This window comes from Aethalodelphis obliquidens, unplaced genomic scaffold (assembly GCF_003676395.1).
Source record: "Aethalodelphis obliquidens isolate GAN/ISIS:26980383/991018 unplaced genomic scaffold, ASM367639v1 scaffold20, whole genome shotgun sequence".
Classification (NCBI taxonomy): domain Eukaryota; kingdom Metazoa; phylum Chordata; class Mammalia; order Artiodactyla; family Delphinidae; genus Aethalodelphis; species Aethalodelphis obliquidens.
The window spans coordinates 25,789,963-25,814,021 of record NW_020837964.1 but is presented as its reverse complement, the minus strand read 5'-3'; the positions used below and the strand labels follow the sequence as shown (position 1 = coordinate 25,814,021).

Sequence of the window (24,059 nt, the reverse complement as noted above, 5' to 3'; positions counted from 1 at the left end):
TGACGGTTCTGTGTCCTGGGAATCCCCTCAGCTCTGGGCAAAACAGAATGGTTGGTCACTCTGCAGTATGTTCTGGCGTATGCCAGACAGAGTTCCTTGTCCTCAGGAAGTTTATAATCTAGTGTTACTTCTTAATCGCCTCATCATCCTTGATGTATGAATTGTAATTATTGTTTACTTTATTATTGTTATTACTCTGCAGCCTCCCGTGCTAGACTATACATTCAGAGAAAGCAAGGAATACATTATTTTTTAATTTTTTACATTATTTCCCCTATTATCAAACTCATATTTACTGGGGATTCAATAAATATGTACCATACACATTAATTAATACATGAGATCAACGGAGTTGTTTTCCTCCCAGTTTTTATGGTCTTAATCGTAACACTGAGTTATTTTAGTCTTTAAATTTCTATGTGAATTATACACACATATATACAGAAACACTGAATTTGATTATCTCAGTCACTGGTGCATGAACATTAGTATGTTGAAGAATCACCTGGAGGTATTGTTAAAATTCAAAATTTGGAGCCCTGTACCTGAGATTCTGCTACAGCAACTAAGGGATAGGGCCAGAGAATCTGCAGACGCTCAGAATGAGTCTCATGTCACAGTAACAATGGGGAAAACACAGGTCTATCCTCTTGCCCTATGAATAGGGTACATTCTGGTCCAGGTTTACATGTGTCGATTCAGTGAAATTATCAATAGCACCCCTTTTACCTTCGAGTATACCTGATCTGATGGATACGTATGTAGTCACCTCACTTATGAGTCTATGCATTGCAATACTTAAGACAGCCTAGAGAGCTCTTCCGTTGGCTCCCTCTCTAGGGATCTTGTTTTTCTTTCATAACTTACAGCCTGCTTCAGCAGCACATATACTAAAATTGGAACGATACAGAGAAGATTAGCATGGTCCCTGCACAAGGATGACATGCAAATTCGTGAAGCGTTCCATATTTTTTTTTAAGTTTAAATGGTATCATACTCTACCTATTACTTTTTCACTCAACATTTTGTTGTTGAGATTTATACATGAATATTTAATTCTTTTATTTTAACCTCTAAATTCCACTGTACAAAAAAGACCAAACTTTATTTATTCTTACCACTGCAATTAGATTATTTTAATTTTTTGCCCACAGTGCTACAATAAATAACTTTACACATGAAAAAAAAATAATTTACAGCCTGTCTTACTCATCCATCTAGTAAAGTAGGCTTTCTTTCTCACTTTTAAAAATTGTGCATCATCTCAAAACTTACAAACCCAAGGGACTGTTTTATGTTACTTTCTCAGTGGAATAGGAAAACCAGCTCACTTCATTCCCTTAATACGATGCTCACATTTCCACAATGGAGATAGTCTAGCCTAGAGCTTTAATGTAAATGTGATTATTATGAAAAAATCATACCTTTGGGCATAGGAATATCTTTCCTGTGCAAATAACCCCAGGAGGCCAGTCCAGAAATCTTGGTGGATAATTCTATTAGAAGCTCTCATCAGAAGCTCTATACTCAGTTCTCACCTGAGTGCAGTCACAACTTCAGCTCAGTCCTAAAGGTACCTGCTTCTTAAAGATGTGTTAGGGAAGTCTATTTAGCCATGAGTTTCATACTTGGAAAATGTAAATAAGTCTCTTGGATAAGAGGTTGTGTAAATTAGGTAATGAGGTTGCAAGACTTCACATTCTAGGATCATCCGGCTTGGGTTTGAAGTCCTGTTCTACCATTTACTGGCTGTGTGAAGTTGGGCAAATTATATTCTCTCGGTCTTACTATCCTCATCAGTAAATGGGGATGATAACAGTATAATAGGGCGTTGTCAGGATTAAAGAAAATAAGTCTTATCACAGACTGTCTCGTTGCCATTACAACCTCTTTTTGGCTCACCTCTGATTCCAACCAAAGCTTTGCTGGATGATTTTGATTCATACTGATCACATCCCACCTCAAGTGTTGCTTACCTTCCTGTGTTTTGCCCCAAGGCCTTCTCCAAACCTTGGGAGTCCCCTCAGTTCAAGTGCAAGGGCAGCCCAGAAGTGCAGAGGAGATAATCTTTAACCAGTGGGAGCTGGAAGGCAGTGGATAAATGCCCGAGCCTCCTGTTGTTCGGAAGGACATTATGGAGGTAATTTTGCATGCTTCCTAGAAGTCTTGGCAAGGTCAAGACCTTGTTGCTAAAATCAGAGATCTATATAGAAGATTCTTACTAGGTTTTGCTCCTTCCTCATCTCATTTCCCTCATTTGCTCACTCCTCTTTCCAAGGATTGACCCCCACTCCAAAAAAAACTTCTCCCCCCCTTCCCCCTCCCCCAATCCTAGTCTTAAACTCCAGGAAAATCAAAATAAGTTATATAAAGCACTGAGCATAGTTTCGGCACATAATAAGCTCCCAATGAAAGTTAGCTACTACTACTAATCATAATAAAAATGACAATATCTTTTGCCCTGCAGGGTGAGCTAGAGATCTGTATAATATAAAGGAATCTGATTCTTTTTTGAAATAGAATTGAGATAAAAATTTTTTTCTACCCAAAAAGCTCATACACTCTGTAGTCTTCATTTTACCAAGATAAATATCTATTGTTTTCTACTTTCTACCTCACAGTAATGTTCTAAGAATCTAGAATCCTAGAATGAGTGCTTTTACTTAGTTCTTTCATCCCCCAGGCAGAGGAAAGGAAACCACTTAAATTCAGGGGAGTAGTCTGTATTGAACACCTGTTAATCTTTTTATATTTTACTGCTGTTTCCACAGAATGAAAGAGAGTGTTTTCCTTACCGCCCCCGGCAAATGTTATTTGTTGAACATCCACTTGTCCTTGTATCTAGAGATGCAGGCCATCGTTGAGTTTTTTTGTCTAATCACTTTGCAGAAATTCTTGTGGGTATTCTGAAGCTGAGACCATCTTTTCAGCTCATCCTAAACATATAGATTTCATTCTGTGTCACAAGAGATTACAAGAGGAGTTTAGAGATACTTCCTAACCAGTTCTTCAGGTAAAGAAGATTCTGGAAATGTATGGCGCTCAGCAGTGTGCATTATTTATTTATTTATTTTTAAATAAATTTATTTATTTATTTTTGGCTGTGTTAAGTCTTCATTTCTGTGTGAGGGCTTTCTCCAGTTGCGGTGAGCGGGGGCCACTGTTCATCGCAGTGCGCAGGCCTCTCACTGTCGCGGCCTCTTCTGTTGCGGAGCACAGGCTCCAGACGCGCAGGCTCAGTATTTGTGGCTCATGGGCCCAGTTGCTCTGCGGCATGTGGGATCTTCCCAGACCAGGGCTCGAACCCATGTCCCCTGCATTGGCAGGCAGATTCTTAACCACTGTGCCACCAGGGAAGCCCCAGAAGTGTGCGTTATTATTGTGGAAAGACTATTTCTAACACTCTATTCCTCTCCAGATTTTCAGTCTCCTAAACTTTTTCCTGGTTGAAGATAACAAGTTCTGATTGGTCGTCGATGGAGTTAAAGATAGACTGTCTCAACTTTGTTTACCAAACCATTTCTTTTTTTAAATGTTTCTTTTCTTCAAAATAATAAGGAAAATGTGTCTGTTTTCTTTGTCGGCTTTTATTATTAAAAGTTGTTTGTATGAATCCCAGTCCGTCAGTGCTACTCACAACTAGGTTAGATGTCTCTGTCTGGTATAATACTTTGTATTTATTCAGTCACAGTCAAGAAGATTGCCTCTATTGTCTTCCTTCCTGAATTGCAAGCTCCTTGAAGAGAAATCTTTTCTTAGTAACTAGTTCCTGACACATAAAGGAGCTTCTTGAATCTTTGGTTTCATTTCCATATTATATTTACTTCAGTTCCACAAATTCCATTATACAGCTTCTCACTGTGACACAAGTACAAGAATTAAATAGAAAATTCTATAATCTGGTTACTTATGCCGATTGTAGAATCATGTCACTTGGAGAAGACATATTTTCCATTTAGTATAAATGATAGAAATGCGTATTATGAAAAAGAAGATTATCAAATTTATAACCGGTTGGTAATAACTATTGTTTGTATGATACTTTAAGCATCACAAGTAATCTAAAAGATGAGAATAGGTAACATCTAGTGGCAGCTCTGTTCTGGGCATTGTGCTAAGAAACACTTTGCATACATTCTTTTGTTTGTAATTCAGTGATTCTATGAACTAAGTGCTATGTTGAGGTTAAGTATTGACTTGCCAAAATTAACATAGCCTGTAAAAGATGGATCTGGGATTCCAACCAAGGTTTGTCTGACTCCAGGATCTATAGATTAACTTTGACATAATCTGTCTTACTTCCTATCTATTATCTCATCTCATTCTTACTGCCCAGAAGCTATTAGTTTCCCTCTTTTAGGGTCAGGGTAACTGAGATTCAGGAAAGTTCAGGGCTTAGCCTTAGGCTTCCATACTGGAAAGGGCAGAATACTAGTCAATTTGTCTCGTTTTTCTCTCCTATCCTATCACCTCCCTACACCCTTTGATATATATCCTATTTAAAACCTTAAGGGTTCAGCTGCTACCCATTTGAACTACACATGCTTTTTCTACCAAAATAAAATTCTGTTGGGGATTGTCTTAGAACGGTTTCCCTAGAAAGCAGAGCCTGGGGCACAAGCTATGTGCTGATATTTTATCGAGGAGAACAGTTTTTAGGAAGCAGGAGTGAGATGAAAAAGGAAATTAAGTGTGAAAGGAGAAAAGGCAAATATAAAGGGATCCATCACCTAGCTGGTTAAAGCTTTGTGAAAGTGGGGCTGATTGCTTATTCTCATGAGATGTCTTCCAAATGTCTATATATACGTTTTTTTCTGTTTCAATAGTCAGGGGGGAGAAAGGAAAAAGAATGTATTCATGGATTCTTATCTCCCATTTCCAAAGTTTTCCCCATTGTGTGTCAACTGGGTTATTCTCAGCCCTTCTGCAGCAGCTCTCCTAGGGAGTTACCAGGAAAGCTGAATTCTGACACAACGGAAGTATCCATGTAGCAAGCCAGAATATATGAGGTAATCCATGGTCGATCTCTGCCTGGTCACCTGCAGTTTAAAGTCAGTGGACCCCTAAGGGACCAGCCAGGGCACCTGCACAGGCACTAAGCTAGTTCTCACGAGCAACAAGGAAACCTATAGTTTGTGTGTTAAGATGCGAAAGGCATGGTGCTATCACATCGTGCTTGCACAGCACATTATCACAATTCCAAAACATTCTGCAGTGTGTGACAGGAAGAAGTGCCAGCAGGTTGAAAAGAATCCAGAATTCTAGAAAAACTAGGGGTCTCCTCAAGAGAAAGACTTCTCTTCTCTTCCCAGGAATAAATTACAGTTTTCCTGAATATCTGAAAGCAGTGTTGGGGGTTACCCTTGAAAGCCCAGGCTGGGTTTGGTCAAATAAGTTCATGGGCACATTTACAAATTAAATCCAAGTTGTTTTGAACTTTTGTCTAGTAACAGTCCAGTCTACACAGGTACTCAGCATTCTTGTCATATAATAGTATCTCCACACACCTATGTTCTCAGATGTCCAATAGGAGACAGGCTTCTCCACCCCTGGTAGACCTCACTGTATCTCACTGCACATGCCCATGAGTTCATGAAGACACAGCCCCTGCCAGAGGATGGCTACTGAATTTAACAACCCTCCCTGCACAGAAGATGAAAACCTCCCTCCCCCCACCCAGCACTTACTAGAATGCAGTTGTTGCCAGGCAGTCTTCCTTAGAAGGTCATCCAAAGCATCAAGCAGAAAACTGTGGCTGATAGAATCCAGGGAGATGTTTAGACTCCATTGGCTAAAGCACAGGTTCCAACTTACCCCATTGTCATGCTGGGAAATACCTAAACCTGAATCAGGTTGGAGGACCTTTGAGTTAGAAGATGGGAGAACCTCCTGATACTAATTTATGTGATGGTCTTAGGTACTTCATGGGGGCGAGTCCATACTGAGGAAGAGAATGAGATGGAAATTTGGTCCCATGACAAAGCATCATTCAGCAGAAGGAGGAGGGATTTGCTCCATCTCTGTCCTCTTGGACTGTTTGAGTCCTAGATGAACTGGCTGGTAAACAAAGTGAACACTGAATCAGCTATCTGCGTTTACTTTTCATTGGGTGCTGTCAAAACTTGCATGGGTCACAAGGGTCAGGAAGTGGTACATGTAGCATCCCAATGGCAATATTCATTGTGTGATGAGCAAGAACAGAAATTCTGGCAGCAACTGTGGGAGCATCATTAGTGGAGTTATCTGCCATGTTCCCAACATGTGATATTGGCATCACTGACCCAGACGTTAGTGTCCTTGGTCTCTGGTATCAGCAACCTGGGTCCAGGCGTTAGCAGCCTTAGTAACATCAGCAGCTACAGTGAAGCCTCAGCAGGCGTGAACAGCTGGAGGTGTACTTTTGTTAAGGGAAGTAAGGGTTCTAGAGGCAGACAGCCATAGTATAGGCTTGCGAGTGTGCTTTTCTATGTTCTTGAAGGACAGGTGAACTGGCTATGGGGGAGTGTTGACTGTGCCTGACACACACTTTAATGGTGATGGTGCTGGGGCCATTTCAGAACCGCTCAGTTGCCTAGGAAAATTTGCTCTACACCCTCTAGGAGGCAGGGGATGGACTAGTCCAGGGGTCTGCACACGTTTTCTGTAAGGGGCCAGATAGTAAATATTGTAGGCTTGGCAAGCCTTACCATCTCTGTTACAGCTGTGCACTTCTGCCATTGTAGCACAAATGCAGTCATAGAAAATACATAAAAAGATGAGCATGACTGTGTTCCAATAAAACTTTATTTACAAAAACAGGTCATGGGCCTGTTTAGGGCCCGGGGTTGTAGTTTGCTGATCCCTAGACTAGTTAAAGAAAACATCAGCACAGTTAGACCAAAGTAGAAGCTTCTTTTTATCCCTTATTTATAACAGACCAGAAAACAAACACTGCTTCTAATATCTTGCCATTTCTTTCTCTGCCATTAACATTTTATTTTGACTTTATAACTCTTTAACTGCATGAAACATTAATGTAAGACAGTAAAGTATAGTGATGTATTCATTATTTTTTATTACCTGGAGGATGAACGAAAACGCAGTGTACTCACCAGCTGCCATAGTCAACTGATAAAATTATATGTTCTCTGTTCATTGATCAGTATATAAAATGGTATAAGAAATATATATTCCATTATGTTACAAGCATAAAGTGTGAAACTCATAATTGTTTATAACACAAAATCCCAATTCATTCTGCAAGAGATATAAGGCAAGTGAATAACTGAAAAATCATGTCCTAGGCGTAATATAATCTTCAGAATTATGTCCAATATGCACATTAAGTAAAGTGAATACAAGCCACGAAATGTAACATCAAGGGAATAGTCTTGTACAAGTTGACTTGAATAATTAAATATACCCCCCTTCCTATAGTAGGTAGGGTGGGTATTCATCTGTAGAGGAATATGGGATGCTTCAGGTATCACTAGAATAGGGGTTACAGAGATAATATTCAGTGTATACATATTTATACACACATACATCACATGCTTACTGTGTACATACATACATGTACATGCACATATACACAGATATACACATACGCATTTTTCAAGCTCTGTTGATTTAATCTTATTTTATTTAGGCTCAGGTAGTCTACAAAAAGAAGAGAGCTTAGACATCAGCATCCACTTTATTTTCACTTGATCGCTCTGCCGATCCAAGGGACCCTGTAACTGAGAATGGTTTATTCAAGACACTAACGCCAAATCTAAAGAAAAAAAAATGATACAAATGAATTTATTTACAAAACAGAAACAGACTCACAGACTTAGAGAAGGAACTTATGGTTACTGGGGGGAAGAGTGGGAGGCAGGGGTAGATTGGGAGTTTGGGATTGACATGTACACACTGCTATATTTAAAATGGATTACCAAAAAGGACGTACTCTATAGCACAGAGAACTCTGCTCAATACTCTGTAATAACCTTAATGGGAAGATAATTTGAAAAAGAATAGATACATATATATGTATAACCGAATCACTTTGCTGTATACCTGAAACTAACTCAACACTGTTAATCAACTATACTCCAATAAAAAAAAGACACTAACTAATGCCAATTGAGTTGGGACTCAAAACACCCTCTTCTCCATTCCTGCTACCACACTCTGCCTTAATGCCTTGAGCTCTCCTCATCTCCACCTCTAGTCAATAACTCTTTTCCCTGCAGGAAATCTCTTTTTAGTTTACTGCTCTTTTCATTATATGGAGACCTTCTTCATTATTTTTTTATTTCAGGCTTGTGTGGGCTTCATATCTTATTTGTCATTAGGAATGCAGTAATGCAATCAGTTTTAAAAGTTTTATAGTTTTTCAGCACTGAAACACATTTCCTGCTATTCTGCTGTTATGCCCTTTAGATATTTATAAGGATTCTGAGATAGCAGATGAGCTCTTAATAAATATCACCATTTACAAATACTTAATTAGGTGATTCAAGGTCTGCTGAATATTGTAAAACAAAAAAAATTGTGGAAATAAATTAGCCGAGACTGATAGTTCTCATGCTTAATTCCTGATTTAAAGTGATTTTAGTCATTGAAATGATCTCATTATTTTCATGGATTGACTTTGTAATGTTATATCAATACTTTTAAATTTATAAAATAAATATGCATTAATAAAATATAAGTTTTATCAGCTTCCCCAAATGTGTTTACCATAAAATTTTTTATTTTAAAAAGTTTCTTGTAGGGCTTCCCTGGTGGCACAGTGGTTGAGAGTCCGCCTGCCGATGCAGGGGACACGGGTTTGTGCCCCGGTCCGGGAAGATCCCACATGCTGCAGAGCGGCTGGGCCCATGAGCCACGGCCGCTGAGCCTGCGGGTCTGGAGCCTGTGCTCCGCAATGGGAGAGGCCACAACAGTGAGAGGCCCGCGTACCGAAAAAAAAAAAAAAAAAAGTTTCTTGCTACTTAAAACCAAAGTAAAAATCAGTGAAACAATAAGATAAATATAATGTTAGAATTGGGGTGTTGATAGGTGATTGTGCCATATGCTGAGATATTTGAGCAAACTAGGTGCAAGGAAAGAACTTGAGAAATAAATAGTTCTAAGACTAGTTTTCTGAAACAGAGAAAGAGCCTCTGGAAACTCCCATAGAAACTCATCCATGGGTCCCTGTTATATAAAATAGCAAAAAACAGACCCTCTCTGTCAGAGCTGGAGATGAAGCAGTTGCTTTCCCATAAATTTAGTCATCTAACATATTTCTAATGTGTGCCAGGCACTTTTCTAGGTACTGGGTTAAATAAAACAGGTGACTCTTGCCCTTAAGGAGATTACATTCCAGTGGGAGAAAGCGTATGAAAGAAGCATAATATATACAGTATTATTATAAAGATAATATTAATAGCATAACATTATTATAAGATGGAAAAAACAAAGCAGGGTCATCTCTCCAAGAGTGCTAGGCTGGGGAGGGGTGTTTTAGACAGGTTATTTTGAGTAAGTCTCATGGAGAAGGTGACTGGAAGTTGATGAGGGAATGAGCCACGTGAACTTAAGGAAGAAGATTGTTATGAGCAGGAGTAGCAGCCAGTTCACAGGTGCTGAGGGAGCAGAAGGTAGCCAGTGTGCTGTAGTGGAAAGATTACGGGTGAACATAATAGGCCATGATTACTTATCTCCCACTACTGTCACAGTACCTGCAATAACTTTCAGACCCATGGTTTTCAAACTACTGCTATAGTCTTAACTACCATTCAGTGGATGAAGATACTGAGTCATAGAAGTTAAGCTACTGGCTCAAGGTCACTATTTTGTAGGTATACCTATTTTGTGGGTATTTTGTAGGAAGCCTTTATAGCAATGCCTTGCTGTTTGGATCTTAAAGTCCTTATTTTGCCCATAAGAAAACATCAAAGAACTTAACTCCCTCATGATTGCACAACTAATGAATGTTAGAGATGGGATTAAAATCCAGGTCTCTGTTTTTAAGGTTGATGCTCAGGGCACCTGTACGTAGGGAGAGGGACTCTTGTGAAATTGCCCAATAACACGTAACAAATGTAACTACAAATGGGCAATGTGAGGTTTATTAAATTTCCTAGAGAGGAGAATAGTATTATGAAGGCACAGTTTGTCATGCTAAAGGATCTGAGTTTTTAATGGGGTTCAAATGGGAGAAAAAATCCTTATAGAATTTGTGGTATGACTTCAGTTAAAGAGAAGAGGATGCAAACTCTTGTCTAAAGTTTCAAGTGCCGGCTGGGTTCCTTAGGCCAGTGATTGTCAACTGGAGGATATTTTGTCCTCCAGGAAAAATTGGAAAAGTCTGGAGACATTTTTGAACGTCATGACTTGGGGTTGGGATGCCACTGGCATCTTGTGGGTAGAACCCAGAGAGGCAGCTAAACATCCTCTAATGTACAGGACAACCCAAAGGTATTATTTAGCCCAAGATAACAGCATGCCAAGGTTGAGAAACCTTCTTTTAGTACACCTGGGAGAAAAGACGTAATTTGGGAACTAGAGTGTCTGAATTCAGACAGTCTACTATTAGTATTATACTTTTAATCAGGGAGACTGATCTAGTTGATTTGCAAAAATAGAATATTATATAGATTTCTCAGCAGGAAGGATTGTGATTGACTGAAGAATAATGGAAATCTCAAAGCATATAGACATGAGATAAAATTCTGGAGCTGCTACCTGTTTTAGCTGCTGTGTGATTACGTCTGAATTTCTCAGTTTCTTCATCTATAAAATGAGAACTCTAAAAAGATGCACTTTTCATTGTTTGGAGATTTAAAAAAAACCACACACATTTTTCACCCGAGTTTGAAACTATTAACAAATGTTAGTTATATTTACTGAATACCTGTTCAAACTGAGCAGATAATACTATTTAATTATGAGAAATGCAGTACAAATTAGTCTCCCAGTTTCCATGAGAAACTGAGAAATATTCTGGGTTAGATGCAGGTTTTATCTGGGTGAAACCAGACTCAATTTTGATATATAGGTGTCACCTGTTTGATGTATGGTCTATTAAATTTCCGGCCCTCCCAAATCTGGTGAGGAAAGAAAAGTATCTCACAGAGAGAATGCAGGCAGTATTTCAAGGATAAAAATCATTTAAAATATTTTTAAGGGCTGGCTGCTAAAAGTTTAAACTTTGTTATTTTTTTTTTCTTTTCTAGAAAGGGAATTGTAAATTGAAGGGAATTTGCTAAATATGTTACAGCATAACAAATTAAAATCATCTTCATGTCAGAGATCAACATGTAGCAAAAATCAGTGTTAATATTTTGGGTTACAGCTGACTTAGTAGGTGGCTATTTAAGACTTTCTTTGCAAATTGCTCTATGTCAGGTAGGTTGATTTCTCCCTGTTTTTCATTGCTTAAAGCAGAAGTAACAATTCCGACGCCCTGTCACTTAAAGAGGTGGCGCTTTATTACATTTAGCTGAAAGGGCACTGTTGGAGCACGGACAACGTAAGTTAAGTGTAATCAAGGTGCTCCAGACGGGCTGTTGTGGCCTCCCAGGTTGTTCCTTATCTGCCTAAGCTGCTCCTTGGGACTGTCTGTCCACAGAAATGCTGCTGGAGAAAAGACTCTGGAGTGATCAGCTTTTCGCTGGTTGTATGTCACAGTCTGGGTGATTACTGATTTTCTTTTTATGTGTCCTGTTTTATACATCCAGCAGAATCATGGGCTGTACTTCTCCACTGTTGGGTTAGAGCACTTTCAGTAATTGTTCCTCCAACAACTTGTAAGAAAGAATTACATATAGAGAAGTTAGTTTTTGGTTGGAATTCAAACACAGCCAAGAGATGCTAAAAGATACAATTTCAGTTTAGCCAAGGAATAGGGTCTTAGTGTCAACCTAAGTCCTTGTTTCTTATTTTTGGCTACAAAGAGATATTTACTTTTCAGTATGAGATACAGGGCCATGTACTGCTTTACAGGCTCCAATTCCATGGGCAGAGAGCTCTATGAAGACGTCACGGACATACTCTGCCACAGGGTCTGCCTTTTTTCCTAACACTTCAGTGATTGTATGATTTAAGAGGCCCTTTTAGTCTTTGTTTTGTTTTGTTTTCAAGATTGTCTCATGGATAGATGTTACAGATATACCTATATTTTATTTATTTTTATTATTATTTTTACATCTTTATTGGAATATAATTGCTTTACAATGGTGTGTTAGTTTCTGCTTTATAACAAAGTGAATCAGTTACACATATACATATGTTCCTGTATCTCTTCCTTCTTGCACCTCCCTCCCTCCCACCCTCCCTATCCCACCCCTCTAGGTGGTCACAAAGCACGGAGCTATCTCCCTGTGCTATGCGGCTGCTTCCCACTAGCTATCTATTTTACGTTTGGTAGTGTATATATGTCCATGCCACTCTCTCACTTTGTCACAGCTTACCCTTCCCCCTCCCCATATCCTCAAGTCCATTCTCTAGTAGGTCTGTGTCTTTATTCCCGTCTTACCCCTAGGTTCTTCATGACATTTTTTGTTTTTTTCTTAGATTCCATATATATGTGTTAGCATACGGTATTTGTCTTTCTCTTTCTGACTTACTTCCCTCTGTATGACAGACTCTAGGTCCATCCACCTCACTACAAATAACTCAATTTCGTTTCTTTTTATGGCTGAGTAATATTCCATTGTATATATGTGCCACATCTTCTTTATCCATTCATCCGATGATGGGCACTTAGGTTGTTTCCATCTCCTGGCTATTGTAAATAGAGCTGCAATGAACATTTTGGTACATGACTCTTTTTGAATTATGGTTTTCTAAGGGTATATGCCCAGTAGTGGGATTGCTGCGTCATATGGTAGTTCTATTTGTAGTTTTTTAAGGAACCTCCATACTGTTCTCCAGAGTGGCTGTACCAGTTCCCATTTCCACCAGCAGTGCAAGAGTGTTCCCTTTTCTCCACACCCTCTCCAGCATTGTTTCTAGATTTTTTGATGATGGCCATTCTGACCGGTGTGAGATGTTATCTCATTGTAGTTTTGATTTATATTTCTCTAATGATTAATGATGTTGAGCATTATTTCATGTGTTTGTTGACAATCTATATATCTTATTTAGAGAAATGTCTATTTAGGTCTTCTGCCCATTTTTGGATAACTGGGATCACGCAGTTTGGTAACAACTATCCAGTTTTAGGCTACAGCATATTTAATATCTATGTAAGAAATCCTCCAACATTCTTAACCAAGAGCTAACTTCCAAGTATAATAATGGGAAACTTTATATTTAATTAAAATACATACTTTCTGGCTAAGGAATAAAGTTCTTTTTCGTTTTTTGTATGTTCTAAGATAATATAGATATCACATAATTTTCCCTGTATTCAGTCCATTGTAACTTAACAAAGAGAAACTTTGCCTTTGAATTTGAAGAATACATTTCATCTAGAGATAAACTTTCATAATATTTGCTTCGAACCTAAGAGTTTAATTTATAATTCCCCGTTATGTTCAGCAATTGTCAGAGTGGAAGGCAATAGCAGATGAAAGAGTAAGGGGAGGAGTGTGAAAAACTGACATTGGTATTAGACTTTTAAAATTTTATACAGGTATTTTTGCACAATTGATATTAGAATGTGGCATAGGTGGCATTTCAGGTTTCCTTGGAGGCTATACCTTTTAGTGGTGGTAGTGTAAAGAAATTAGTGTAAAATCTGTCTTGACTGAATGATTATAAAGCCTGCACATCCTATTTTTCAGAGCAGGTTTTAACATGAGAAGAGCTCTTACCCCATTGTTTGTTTTTCTATGTCAATTAAGTTACTGAATTATAATATAAATACAAAAAAGACATAAATCATAATTTTATAGCTTGAAGAAAATCAATTTCACTCGGTTCAAGAAAGAGAATATTACCAGTACTCTAGAAACACTCATCATGGCACCTTAGTCACTAACCCCTTCTCCTCAAAGAGAACTTCCTTTCTGATTTCTAATACCAGAGATTGGTTTTGTCTATTTTTGAATTTTATATAAATAAAATTTATATAAATAACATTTATATAAATAACATTTATATAAATAAAATCATGAATTATAAACTTATTTGTGTCTGCTTTTCTTTTTGTCTTAACATTTTGTTCATGAGATTCATCCATAGCATTAGTTCATTTATTTTAATTGGTGTATGCTGCATGTAAAAAAATGCTGTAATTGACTTTTTAATTATTTTGTTGTTGTTGACAGATATTCAAGTTGCTTGCAATTTTTGGCTATTATGAACAGTTTTGTTTTCTTTCAGCACTTTACAACCACCAGTATTTCTCTAGAGAAATAGAGCTATTTGTCTTTATTTTACTCTGGTGGGAGAGGTTTTTTTTTCTTATTGCTTGTAAGAATTTAGTTTTCCTTTCTATAAATTTTACCAAGGTGTATTAATTGTGTGTGTGTGTGTGTGTGTGTGTGTGTGTGTGTGTATTTGCCTTGCTTGAAGTTTATAGTGCCTGATATCTGTTGCTTGGTAACATTCATCAGCTTTGGAAAACTCATTATTTATTTAAAATCTGCACATTTTCTTTCTTTCCCTTTTGGGTCTTCAATTACACATGTGTTAGTCCTTTTCATGTTTCTTTACTCTATTTTATGTATGTTTCATTCCTTTTCACTTTGTGGTTCAGACTGAATAGTCTGACTTATCTTCCAAATCTCCAATCCTCTCTTCACCTTTGTCCAATCTGCTGTTAAACCCATTCTATTGCGTTCTCAAGATCAATAATTATATGTTTGCATCTAGAATTTCTATTTTATTCTTTGATTCCAGTTTTTATTTAATTTATTTAATTTCTATTTTATTCTTCAGATTCCAGTTCTCTGATCATGTTCTTCATTTTGTTATCTCTTTAAGATATCAATTATTTTAAGTCTGATAACTACAATATCTGATCACTTGTGAATCTCTTACGTCCGTTATTTTTTTCCCTCTTACTCCTATCTTTTGGAATTTCTATTAACTTTTCACTGAATGCTGGTTATTGACCATGAAAATTGAAGAAGTTCTTCATTTACCTACTGGTGAGAATATAAGCAGATCACCATAGTTCAACAAAGGTTGAGCTGTTTCCAGGCTGGATTTGAGTCTCTGGAGGGCCTGATCTTTTGAGAATTTACTCTTACTTCTGGGGTGTAGTCCTCTGGGGTTCCAAACTGAATGCCTGAGGTATTTGTTAGTGCCTTTCTTTTGTTGGGACCTATATGCCAGCTTTATATCCCAATCACAGTTGCTCTGTCAACTCTTCCACCTCTTGGCTTCTGATTTCAGCTAAGCTTTTCTTGACCTGTGCACATACAAATAAGTGGAAACCTCCAGGGAGGAAAATGTGTAGAATTTTGGCTCACCTCAGTGAATTTTTTTTCTCTATAGTATCTAATCCCTTAAGGCTTGGTGCCTTGATAGTTCTCATGCCTTCAAGAAGATATTAAGTGAGTTCTATCTGCTACAATTAGTCCACCATTACTGGAATTGGACATTCCAGATATCCTTTTGTATCTCATGTCACCACAAACTTCTCTTTCAGTATTAATCAGAATTGCAATTTTACATTTATTTTTATGATACTTTATAATAGTACATCTCTCTCTCAGTAGACTGTAAACTCCAAGAGGGAAGTGTCCATGTGTGTTTTTATGCACCATTGCATCCCAAGTAACTAGCAGAATGCTTGATGCAGAGTATGGAATCAAATATTATGTGAATGAATGAATGATTAGGGAACTTTTGAGTATGTAGAAAGAATAGAATAAAACATTAAGCTAAAGTAGCAAGGCGAAAGTAAAATCTTGATCCAGAACAAAAGAACTGAAAAGGTTATCAAGAACATATGAAGTTATTTCATGAGACGGATCTTGGAAAGATGGCTACAGACAGTGGTGGAAAGTGAGAACAATATTTTATTCAAGCCTTTGTGAGAACTTGTAGGCAGAGAGGGAGTCATTAAAGGCTCTGACAACTTAAATATCTGGACCTTAGAATATTTATGAGGAATAAACAAGACATTGCTTTGAAAGTGCCCATCACAATGCCTAGAAAATATAATAGGTATTCAACTCCAGTGGTTAACGTAGTCCCATTCACAAATAGTGAAAACTAATTTTAAAAATTCTATGTGTTTAGAATTCTCATACTCTGTATTTTCAAAGGAGAAAATTAGAGTTGTTGATTATAGAATCTCCTGGAATCTCATATTTGAAAGGGACTTTAGATATTACTGATATAAGATAAAATACTCTGGGAGTATGTTGGTTCCTTGAGGGTTCTAATTAAAAATAAATAAGTGGGAAGGCCTATTTGGCTTGTCAGGTTTTAGGATTACTTTGGAGATAGAGAAAAAAATGCATTTGATAACTTTGTTTAAATGAATCAGGAGTGTGCATAATGTTCAGTACAGGATAATTCAAGTTAAATATTATGTACACAAATTATTTTTTATATACTAATTACCATTGAACTCCTGCAAGTTAAATCAGAGGTTGGAAAATTATCTCAGTAGCTAAGGAGCATAGTATGTTGTTTTAGGATTGGGCACAAGAATCTTCTTTCTTAATCTGGGAAGGAGAAGATTTATTTGTTTATTCATTCAGTACATGCTCATTGAGTGAGTACTATATACCTGGCTGTGTCTTAAGCACAGGGAATGCAGTTAGGTTGGTGGGGAACTGTGTTTCACCTGAAGCATTAGCAGGCACTCAGATATGTAAGTTGAGTGTGTATAACTGCATGTGGGGGAGATTAGACAACCAGAAATGAAAGTTTGAATGTATTATTTGAATGAAGGGTCCAACAGAACACATTTAATGCCAGGAGCAGCAGGTGTGGCATATATAGATTCTTGCCTGGATTTCTGCAGGGCCTGAGAATATCATTGTTTTCCAACAATGTAATTTTTAATGCACATCTCCATAGAATGGTGCAAGGTGGATGGCTGGATTTAAGAACAAATATCTAATGTCACAGTCAGCAAATGATATAGATACCTCTTCCATGAGGCAGTGTAGCTTAAAGATTAAGAGAAGGTAGGCAACCTGGTGTCAAATCCTGATTTCATCACTTGTTAACTGGATGTCCCCAGACAAGATACTTAACTTCTGCATCTTCATCTGTAAAATGACAGTAAGATAATGATCGCACCTATTGCACAGGGTAGTTGTTAGGCTTGAATGAGATAATGCATGTTAATGCTTTAACAAATAGAAGCTGCTAGTTTTTCTTAGATGTGACTTTATGTCTGATTTATTGGGAACGGAAAACAAAGATAAAAGAAGATGCATGTAAGACAACCTCGCCCTTCCTCATTACCCCAAAAGGCACATTAACGAAACATCACCTTTTCCAATTCCTAGAACTGCCACTTTTTTTTCTGCACTTCAGTTTAGAAGAGGTGTTACTGTTAGAACATCCTTGCCAAGATGTTAGTGATCCTTAACAAGCACCATTAGTTGAAACCCCAGCAAGCACAGTGTGTGCAGCAGGGGTCCACAGTAACTCATCAGCTTGCATTGTTTTCAACAGATCTCCAGAGCCAAACAATCTGTGTAGTGGGTCCGTCCTACCCACACACCATTTACAGAAGTGATCTGAGATATTTACAGTAATTACCAGGGGAAAATGTAGACACCTAACAGATCACATGAAATTGCTACTATTTTCCATTATAGGTTTTTTTTTTTTTTTTTTCTTTTTTTTTTTTTTTTTTTCAGTACGCGGGCCTCTGACTGTTGTGGCCTCTCCTGTTGCGGAGCACAGGCTCCGGACACACAGGCTCAGCGGCCATGGCTCACGGGCCCAGCCGCTCCGCAGCATGTGGGATCTTCCCGGGCCGGGGCACGAACCCGTGTCCCCTGCATCGGCAGGCAGATTCTCAACCACTGCGCTACCAGGGAAGCCCTGTTTTTTTAATAAGGTGGCTGGAGAGGATCTTATTGAAAGTGAATAGTCAGAAAATCCAATAAGTTTTTTCTCTTGTTTCTGAAATATTCTCTTGTTATAACCAACAGTCATATCAGTTCCTCTGTGACCAAAAGGGAGAACATAGCTGTTATTTTACAAAGACAGAAAAAAATAATGAACTTTATTTTCCCCTGAGTATAACCTGTTACACAGAAAGAATTAATTTTATCTTGTTAAGGAGCTATTATGTCTGCTTACCTGATCTGTTTACTCTGTTTATATAATAAGACATTCCAGCCCACTTCATTATAGAGTTGCTACCATGTGCTGGGAGAGCTACTAGGTGTTGGGGGGGATACAGAAATGAATAAGAGAAGTCCTTTTCCTTGAGGAGCTAAAAGTGTAGTAGCAGATACGTAATACATGCACAGAAAAGCAAGTGTCAAACAACATGGTAAGTGCAAGTGATGGAGGAGTGTGTCTATAAGGAGAAAGAAGAAAGGTCATTTGAATACCAAGACCAGATTTGGCATAGATCATACTCATGGATATTGAAATTCCCAGGGAATATAAAAAGAGATAGCTCATGGGTGTTGATTGGGATCCTAAGGCAGTGGCCTTAAACAAATTGTAAGGAATGAGGTGCAGTTGCTAAGAGATGGTAGGATGAGCTTCAGTCAGAGAAGAAGAATGATGATCCACTAGTTGGAAGACAGAAGTATATTCTCCCATTCCAACCAAAGGGCTGGGGGAACGTGGTTGGTCTACACGGGAGAAGACTTGAGTGAGGACCACATTTCTGTTAAGATAGGAAAGAGAGAAAGCAATTTGTGAAATTTGAGGATGAGAAGGAATTTAGAACGCAAGAATGAGAGTTCCAGAAGGAGCAGATCAGAAAAGCAGAGCTATAGAAAAGAATTTACTGCGAACATTACCCTGTTTGATGACTAAGGGTTATGGTGATAAGAGAGATCATAGGAAATGAGTAGCTTTCAACATCCTGAAGCATTTTGCTGTCACACTGACTGTGACCTGGGTTTAGCATCCTGGGCATTTGGCTTGGTCTCAGAGATCTAGGTAACAAAGTCTGCAACAGGCTAATGAGCTTCCTATTCTTTTTTTTTTTTTTTTTTTTGAGTTTCCTATTCTTAATAGTGATTATCTTTTAGCCTAAAAAGCAACGTCACTGGCCCTGGTTAGGAAGTTCTGGACAGTGACCTGTTCTGAACAAGTCTTTTGCTGTTTGCAGCAATTCCATAGAATTTCCCCAGTCCCCAGAGTTATTTGAAACAATGTAGTGGCTTTTTGACATACAACAGCATAAAGATGCAAGAAAAAAAAAGGAGATGGTGAGAATCACCAAAATTATCTTACTCTTGGGATAGATAAACACACCTTTGGGAACTGAGACATAGGCGATTCACATAGTTAAGATCTTATCAAATAGATTTGCCGATATTTTATTATCACGTTGAAGATAGGTAAATGAAGGGTTACAGGTCAGCTGCTTCTTTGCTCTCAGATTCATTGCCTGCCCTTCCTTTGCTCTGTTTTTGTCACAGGCAAGTGTTTTCTTTGCCTTCTGGCCTCTGGTTGGGTGTGCACAATGGTAGACATTGGCAGAATACTGGAGGGCACGAGGAGGGAACAATTGGGACATTTTTCCTTCTTCTCTGTTTCTGGTGTTATCTCCAGCAGTGACTGAGTCTCCTCTTTGGTTCCAGCTCCCACAGGAAAGCTCTTCCCTCCATGTAGAACTTTACTACAGTTCTCATTCCCAGGATGGGCCTGGCTTCTAAGGCTCTAAGTCACCAACTTCTCCTGTCATTAGCAGCTTCCTGCTCTCGATAAACCCTGAGTCACTTCCCCATCATCCTTGGCTCGTTATTTCTTCCAGTACTTAGATAACCAATTTCCTTGAATGAAGTTCCTCTGTTTGAAAGACCTAGAAAGGTTTCTTATATAATTCTTGTTTCCCTGCCATATCCTCACTGTTACAGAGGGCAAAGATTCAATAAAAATTTGATGGAGAAAAAAGAATTAAGAGGAGGAGAAAAATTTAAATGAACAGAGCCCCCAAACAACAACAGCAAAAAACGAGATTATTGAAATCCAGTGACTTGATTGCAGTTGTCCATGGTGAGATATATGGCCAATGGGGGGGATGTAGGGTCAAGGTCTTTTCCTGAAATGACCTTCATGACCTGTACATTTCCAGATACATCAGCCTCTTAGAATAATCATCTTTTCCTTAAATGAAAAAGAAATTAGACCTTTAAGGCCTCATGTAATTGTAGTCAGTTTAGTTAGTTTAGGTACCTGAAATCTTTTACTCAGCCTTTGCCAATTTATTTAAGCCTTGAAGCTTTGTTTTTTCCCCGGAGGGGAGTAGAGACTGCCTGGAAACTGGAGGCGCCCCTGTCTGGGTCTAGAAGTCTTTCATTATTTCAGGTTTCTTAATCTCAGCGTCTGTTCATAACCTTTAAAAGTGAGCCTTTTCTGATGAGTGCTCTAGGAAAACAAGGAAATTAACAATGCAGTTGAAAATAATGACTTGATGTCACAGAATAGAAGGACAATGACAATTGCCCAGGACACACAGAACAGCTTTTTACCGCTCTCTAATATATGTGTTCTGAGTGTCCTGAGCAGTTGTCTTCCATTCTGTGCCATTAGCCTTCTGCCTTAAGTGGTGGCGGTGGATATTTTATAGGAAGAGAGACACCCTGACAGGAATAAGCAAACACCCGATTATCATGCAGACCTGAGATACTGATGCCATGATACTCTACAACACCATTAAACATCATCTCTGGCTGCTACAACTCAGACTAGATCAACCGTTTCTGCATCTAATATCAGTAGGTGACACAAGCACCATGGAATATATGGACCCTGAACACAGAGCACAGAGGTTATTTAACAAACATTTAATTAGTACCTCATATTATAGGCCTTCAGGAATAAAGGAGAAATAAACACAATGTGTGATGAAGGAAAACTAACAAAAATTGTCACCAACAGGCCTACCATTAAAAAAAGAAACGGCTAAAGAACATTCTCAAAACAGAAATCTGATAAAAGAAAGAACTGTAGATTCACATGCAATGTAAGAAATAATATGGAGTGATCCTGTGGACACTTTACCCAGTTTCTTCCAATAATAACATGTTTTTTTAAAATAAATTTATTTATTTATTTATTATTTTTGGCTGCGTTGGGCCTTTGTTACTGCGTGCAGGCTTTCTCTAGTTGCAGTGAGTGGAGGCTACTCTTTGTTGTGGTGCACGGGCTCCTTCTTATTACGGTGGCTTCTCTTGTTGCAGAGCACTGGCTCTAGGCATGCACGCGGGCTCAGTAGTTGTGGCTCACGGGCTCTAGAGTGCAGGCTCAGTACTTGTGATGCACAGGCTTAGTTGCTCTGCGGCATGTGGGATCTTCCCGGACCAGGGCTCGAGCCCATGTCCCCTGCATTGGCAGGTGGATTCTTAACCACTGCACCACCAGGGAAACCCAATAATAACATCTTGCAAAACTACAGTACAATATATCAACCCAGGATACTGATATTGATACAATCAAGGTACAGAACATTTCCATCATCACAAAAAGTCATCATGTTTCACTTTTATAGCCAGACCCATTTCCTTCCCACTCTACCCCTTCTTTAATCACCAGCAACCACTAAATTGTTCTCTATTTCTATAATTCTGTCATTTCAAAAATGTTTTATAAATACAATATGGAACCTTTTGGGAATGGTTCTTTTTCTCTGGGCATAGTTCTCTGGAGATTCACTCAAGTTGTTATATATGTCAATAGTTCATTCCTTTTTATTACTGAATATTGTTCCGTGGTATGGGTGTACTATAGTTTGTTTAGCCATTCACCTATTAAAGGACATTGAATTGTTTCCAAATTTTGGCTACTATGAATTAAGCAACTATAAACATCTCTCAACAGATTTTTGTGTCAACATAAGTCTTCATTTCTCTGGGGTAAATGCCTGGGATCACAAATACTGGATTGTGTGCAATTGCGTGATTTTTCTTTCTTTTTTTTTTTTTTTTACATCTTTAATGGAGTATAATTGCTTTACAATGGTGTGTTAGTTTCTGCTTTATAACAAAGTGAATCAGTTACACATATGCATATGTTCCCGTATCTGTTCCCTCTTGCGTCTCCCTCCCTCCCACCCTCCCTATCCCACCCCTCTAGGTGGTCACAAAGCACCGAGCTATCTCCCTGTGATATGCGGCTGCTTCCCACTAGCTATCTACCTTACGTTTGGTAGTGTATATATTTCCATGCCACTCTCTTGCTTTGTCACAGCTTACCCTTCCCCCTCCCCATATCCTCAAGTCCATTTTCTAGTAGGTCTGTGTCTTTATTGCCGTCTTACCCCTAGGTTCTTCATGACATTTTTTGTTTTTTTTTTCTTAGATTCCATATATATGTGTTAGCATACGGTATTTGTCTTTCTCTTTCTGACTTACTTCCCTCTGTATGACAGACTCTAGGTCCATTCACCTCACTACAAATAACTCAATTTCGTTTCTTTTTATGGCTGAGTAATATTCCATTGTATATATGTGCCACATCTTCTTTATCCATTCATCCGATGATGGACACTTAGGTTGTTCCATCTCCTGGCTATTGTAAATACAGCTGCAGTGAATATTTTGGTACATGACTCTTTTTGAATTATGATTTTCTCAGGGTATATGCCCAGTAGTGGGATTGCTGGGTCATATAGTAGTCCTATTTGTAGTTTTTAAGGAACCTCCATACTGTTCTCCATAGTGGCTGTACCAATTCACATTCCTACCAGCAGTGCAAGAGTGTTCCCTCTTCTCCACACCCTCTCCAGCATTTATTGTTTCTAGATTTTTTGATGATGGCCATTCTGACTGGTATGAGGTGATACCTCATTGTAGTTTTGATTTGCATTTCTCTAATGATTAATGATGTTGAGCATTCTTTCATGTGTTTGTTGGCAGTCTGTATATCTTCTTTGGAGAAATGTCTATTTAGGTCTTCTGCCCATTTTTGGATTGGGTTGTTTGTTTTTTTGTTATTAAGCTGCATGAGCTGCTTGTAAATTTTGGAGATTAATCCTTTGTCAGTTGCTTCATTTGCAAATATTTTCTCCCATTCTGAGGGCTGTCTTTTGGTCTTGTTTATGGTTTCCTTTGCTGTGCAAAAGCTTTTAAGTTTCATTAGGTCCCATTTGTTTATTTTTGTTTTTATTTCCATTTCTCTAGGAGGTGGGTCAAAAAGGATCTTGCTGTGATTTATGTCACAGAGTGTTGTGCCTATGTTTTCCTCTAAGAGTTTGATAGTTTCTGGCCTTTCATTTAGGTCTTTTATCCATTTTGAGCTTATTTTTGTGTATGGTGTTAGGCAGTGTTCAAATCTCATACTTTTACATGTACCTGTCCAGTTTTCCCAGCACCACTTATTGAAGAGGCTGTCCTTTCTCCACTGTACTTTCCTGTCTCCTTTATCAAAGATAAGGTGACCATAAGTGTGTGGGTTTCTCTCTGGGCTTTCTATCCTGTTCCATTGATCTATATTTATGTTTCTGTGCCAGTACCATACTGTCTTGATTACTGTAGCTTTGTAGTTTAGTCTGAAGTCAGGGAGCCTGATTCCTCCAGCTCCATTTTTCTTTCTCAAGCTTGCTTTGGCTATTTGGGGTCTTTTGTGTTTCCATACAAATTGTGAAATTTTTTGTTCTAGTTCTGTGAAAACTGCCAGTGGTAGTTTGATGGGGATTGCATTGAATCTGTAGAATGCTTTGGGTAGTAGAGTCATTTTCACAATGTTGATTCTTCCAATCCAAGAACATGGTATATCTCTCCATCTATTTGTATCACCTTTAATTTCTTTCCTCAGTGTCTTATAATTTTCTGCATACAGGTCTTTTGTCTCCTTAGGTAGGTTTATTCCTAGATATTTTGTTCTTTTTGTTGCACTGGTAAATGGGAGTGTTTTCCTGATTTCACTTTCAGATTTTTCATCATTAGTGTATAGGAATGCCAGAGATTTCTGTGCATTAATTTTGTATCCTGCTACTTTACCAAATTCATTGATTAGCTCTAGTAGTTTTCCGGTAACATCTTTAGGATTCT

The 24,059-nt window shown here is 38.3% G+C and overlaps 1 non-coding gene across 1 annotated transcript; it reads left to right on the top strand.

Annotated features, from left to right (window-relative positions):
- Positions 1–870: 870 nt before the first annotated feature.
- On the top strand, positions 871–973 carry LOC113627429 (U6 spliceosomal RNA). The gene has a single exon (XR_003435549.1). It is a non-coding gene; the product is annotated as a U6 spliceosomal RNA (small nuclear RNA).
- Positions 974–24,059: the final 23,086 nt, after the last annotated feature.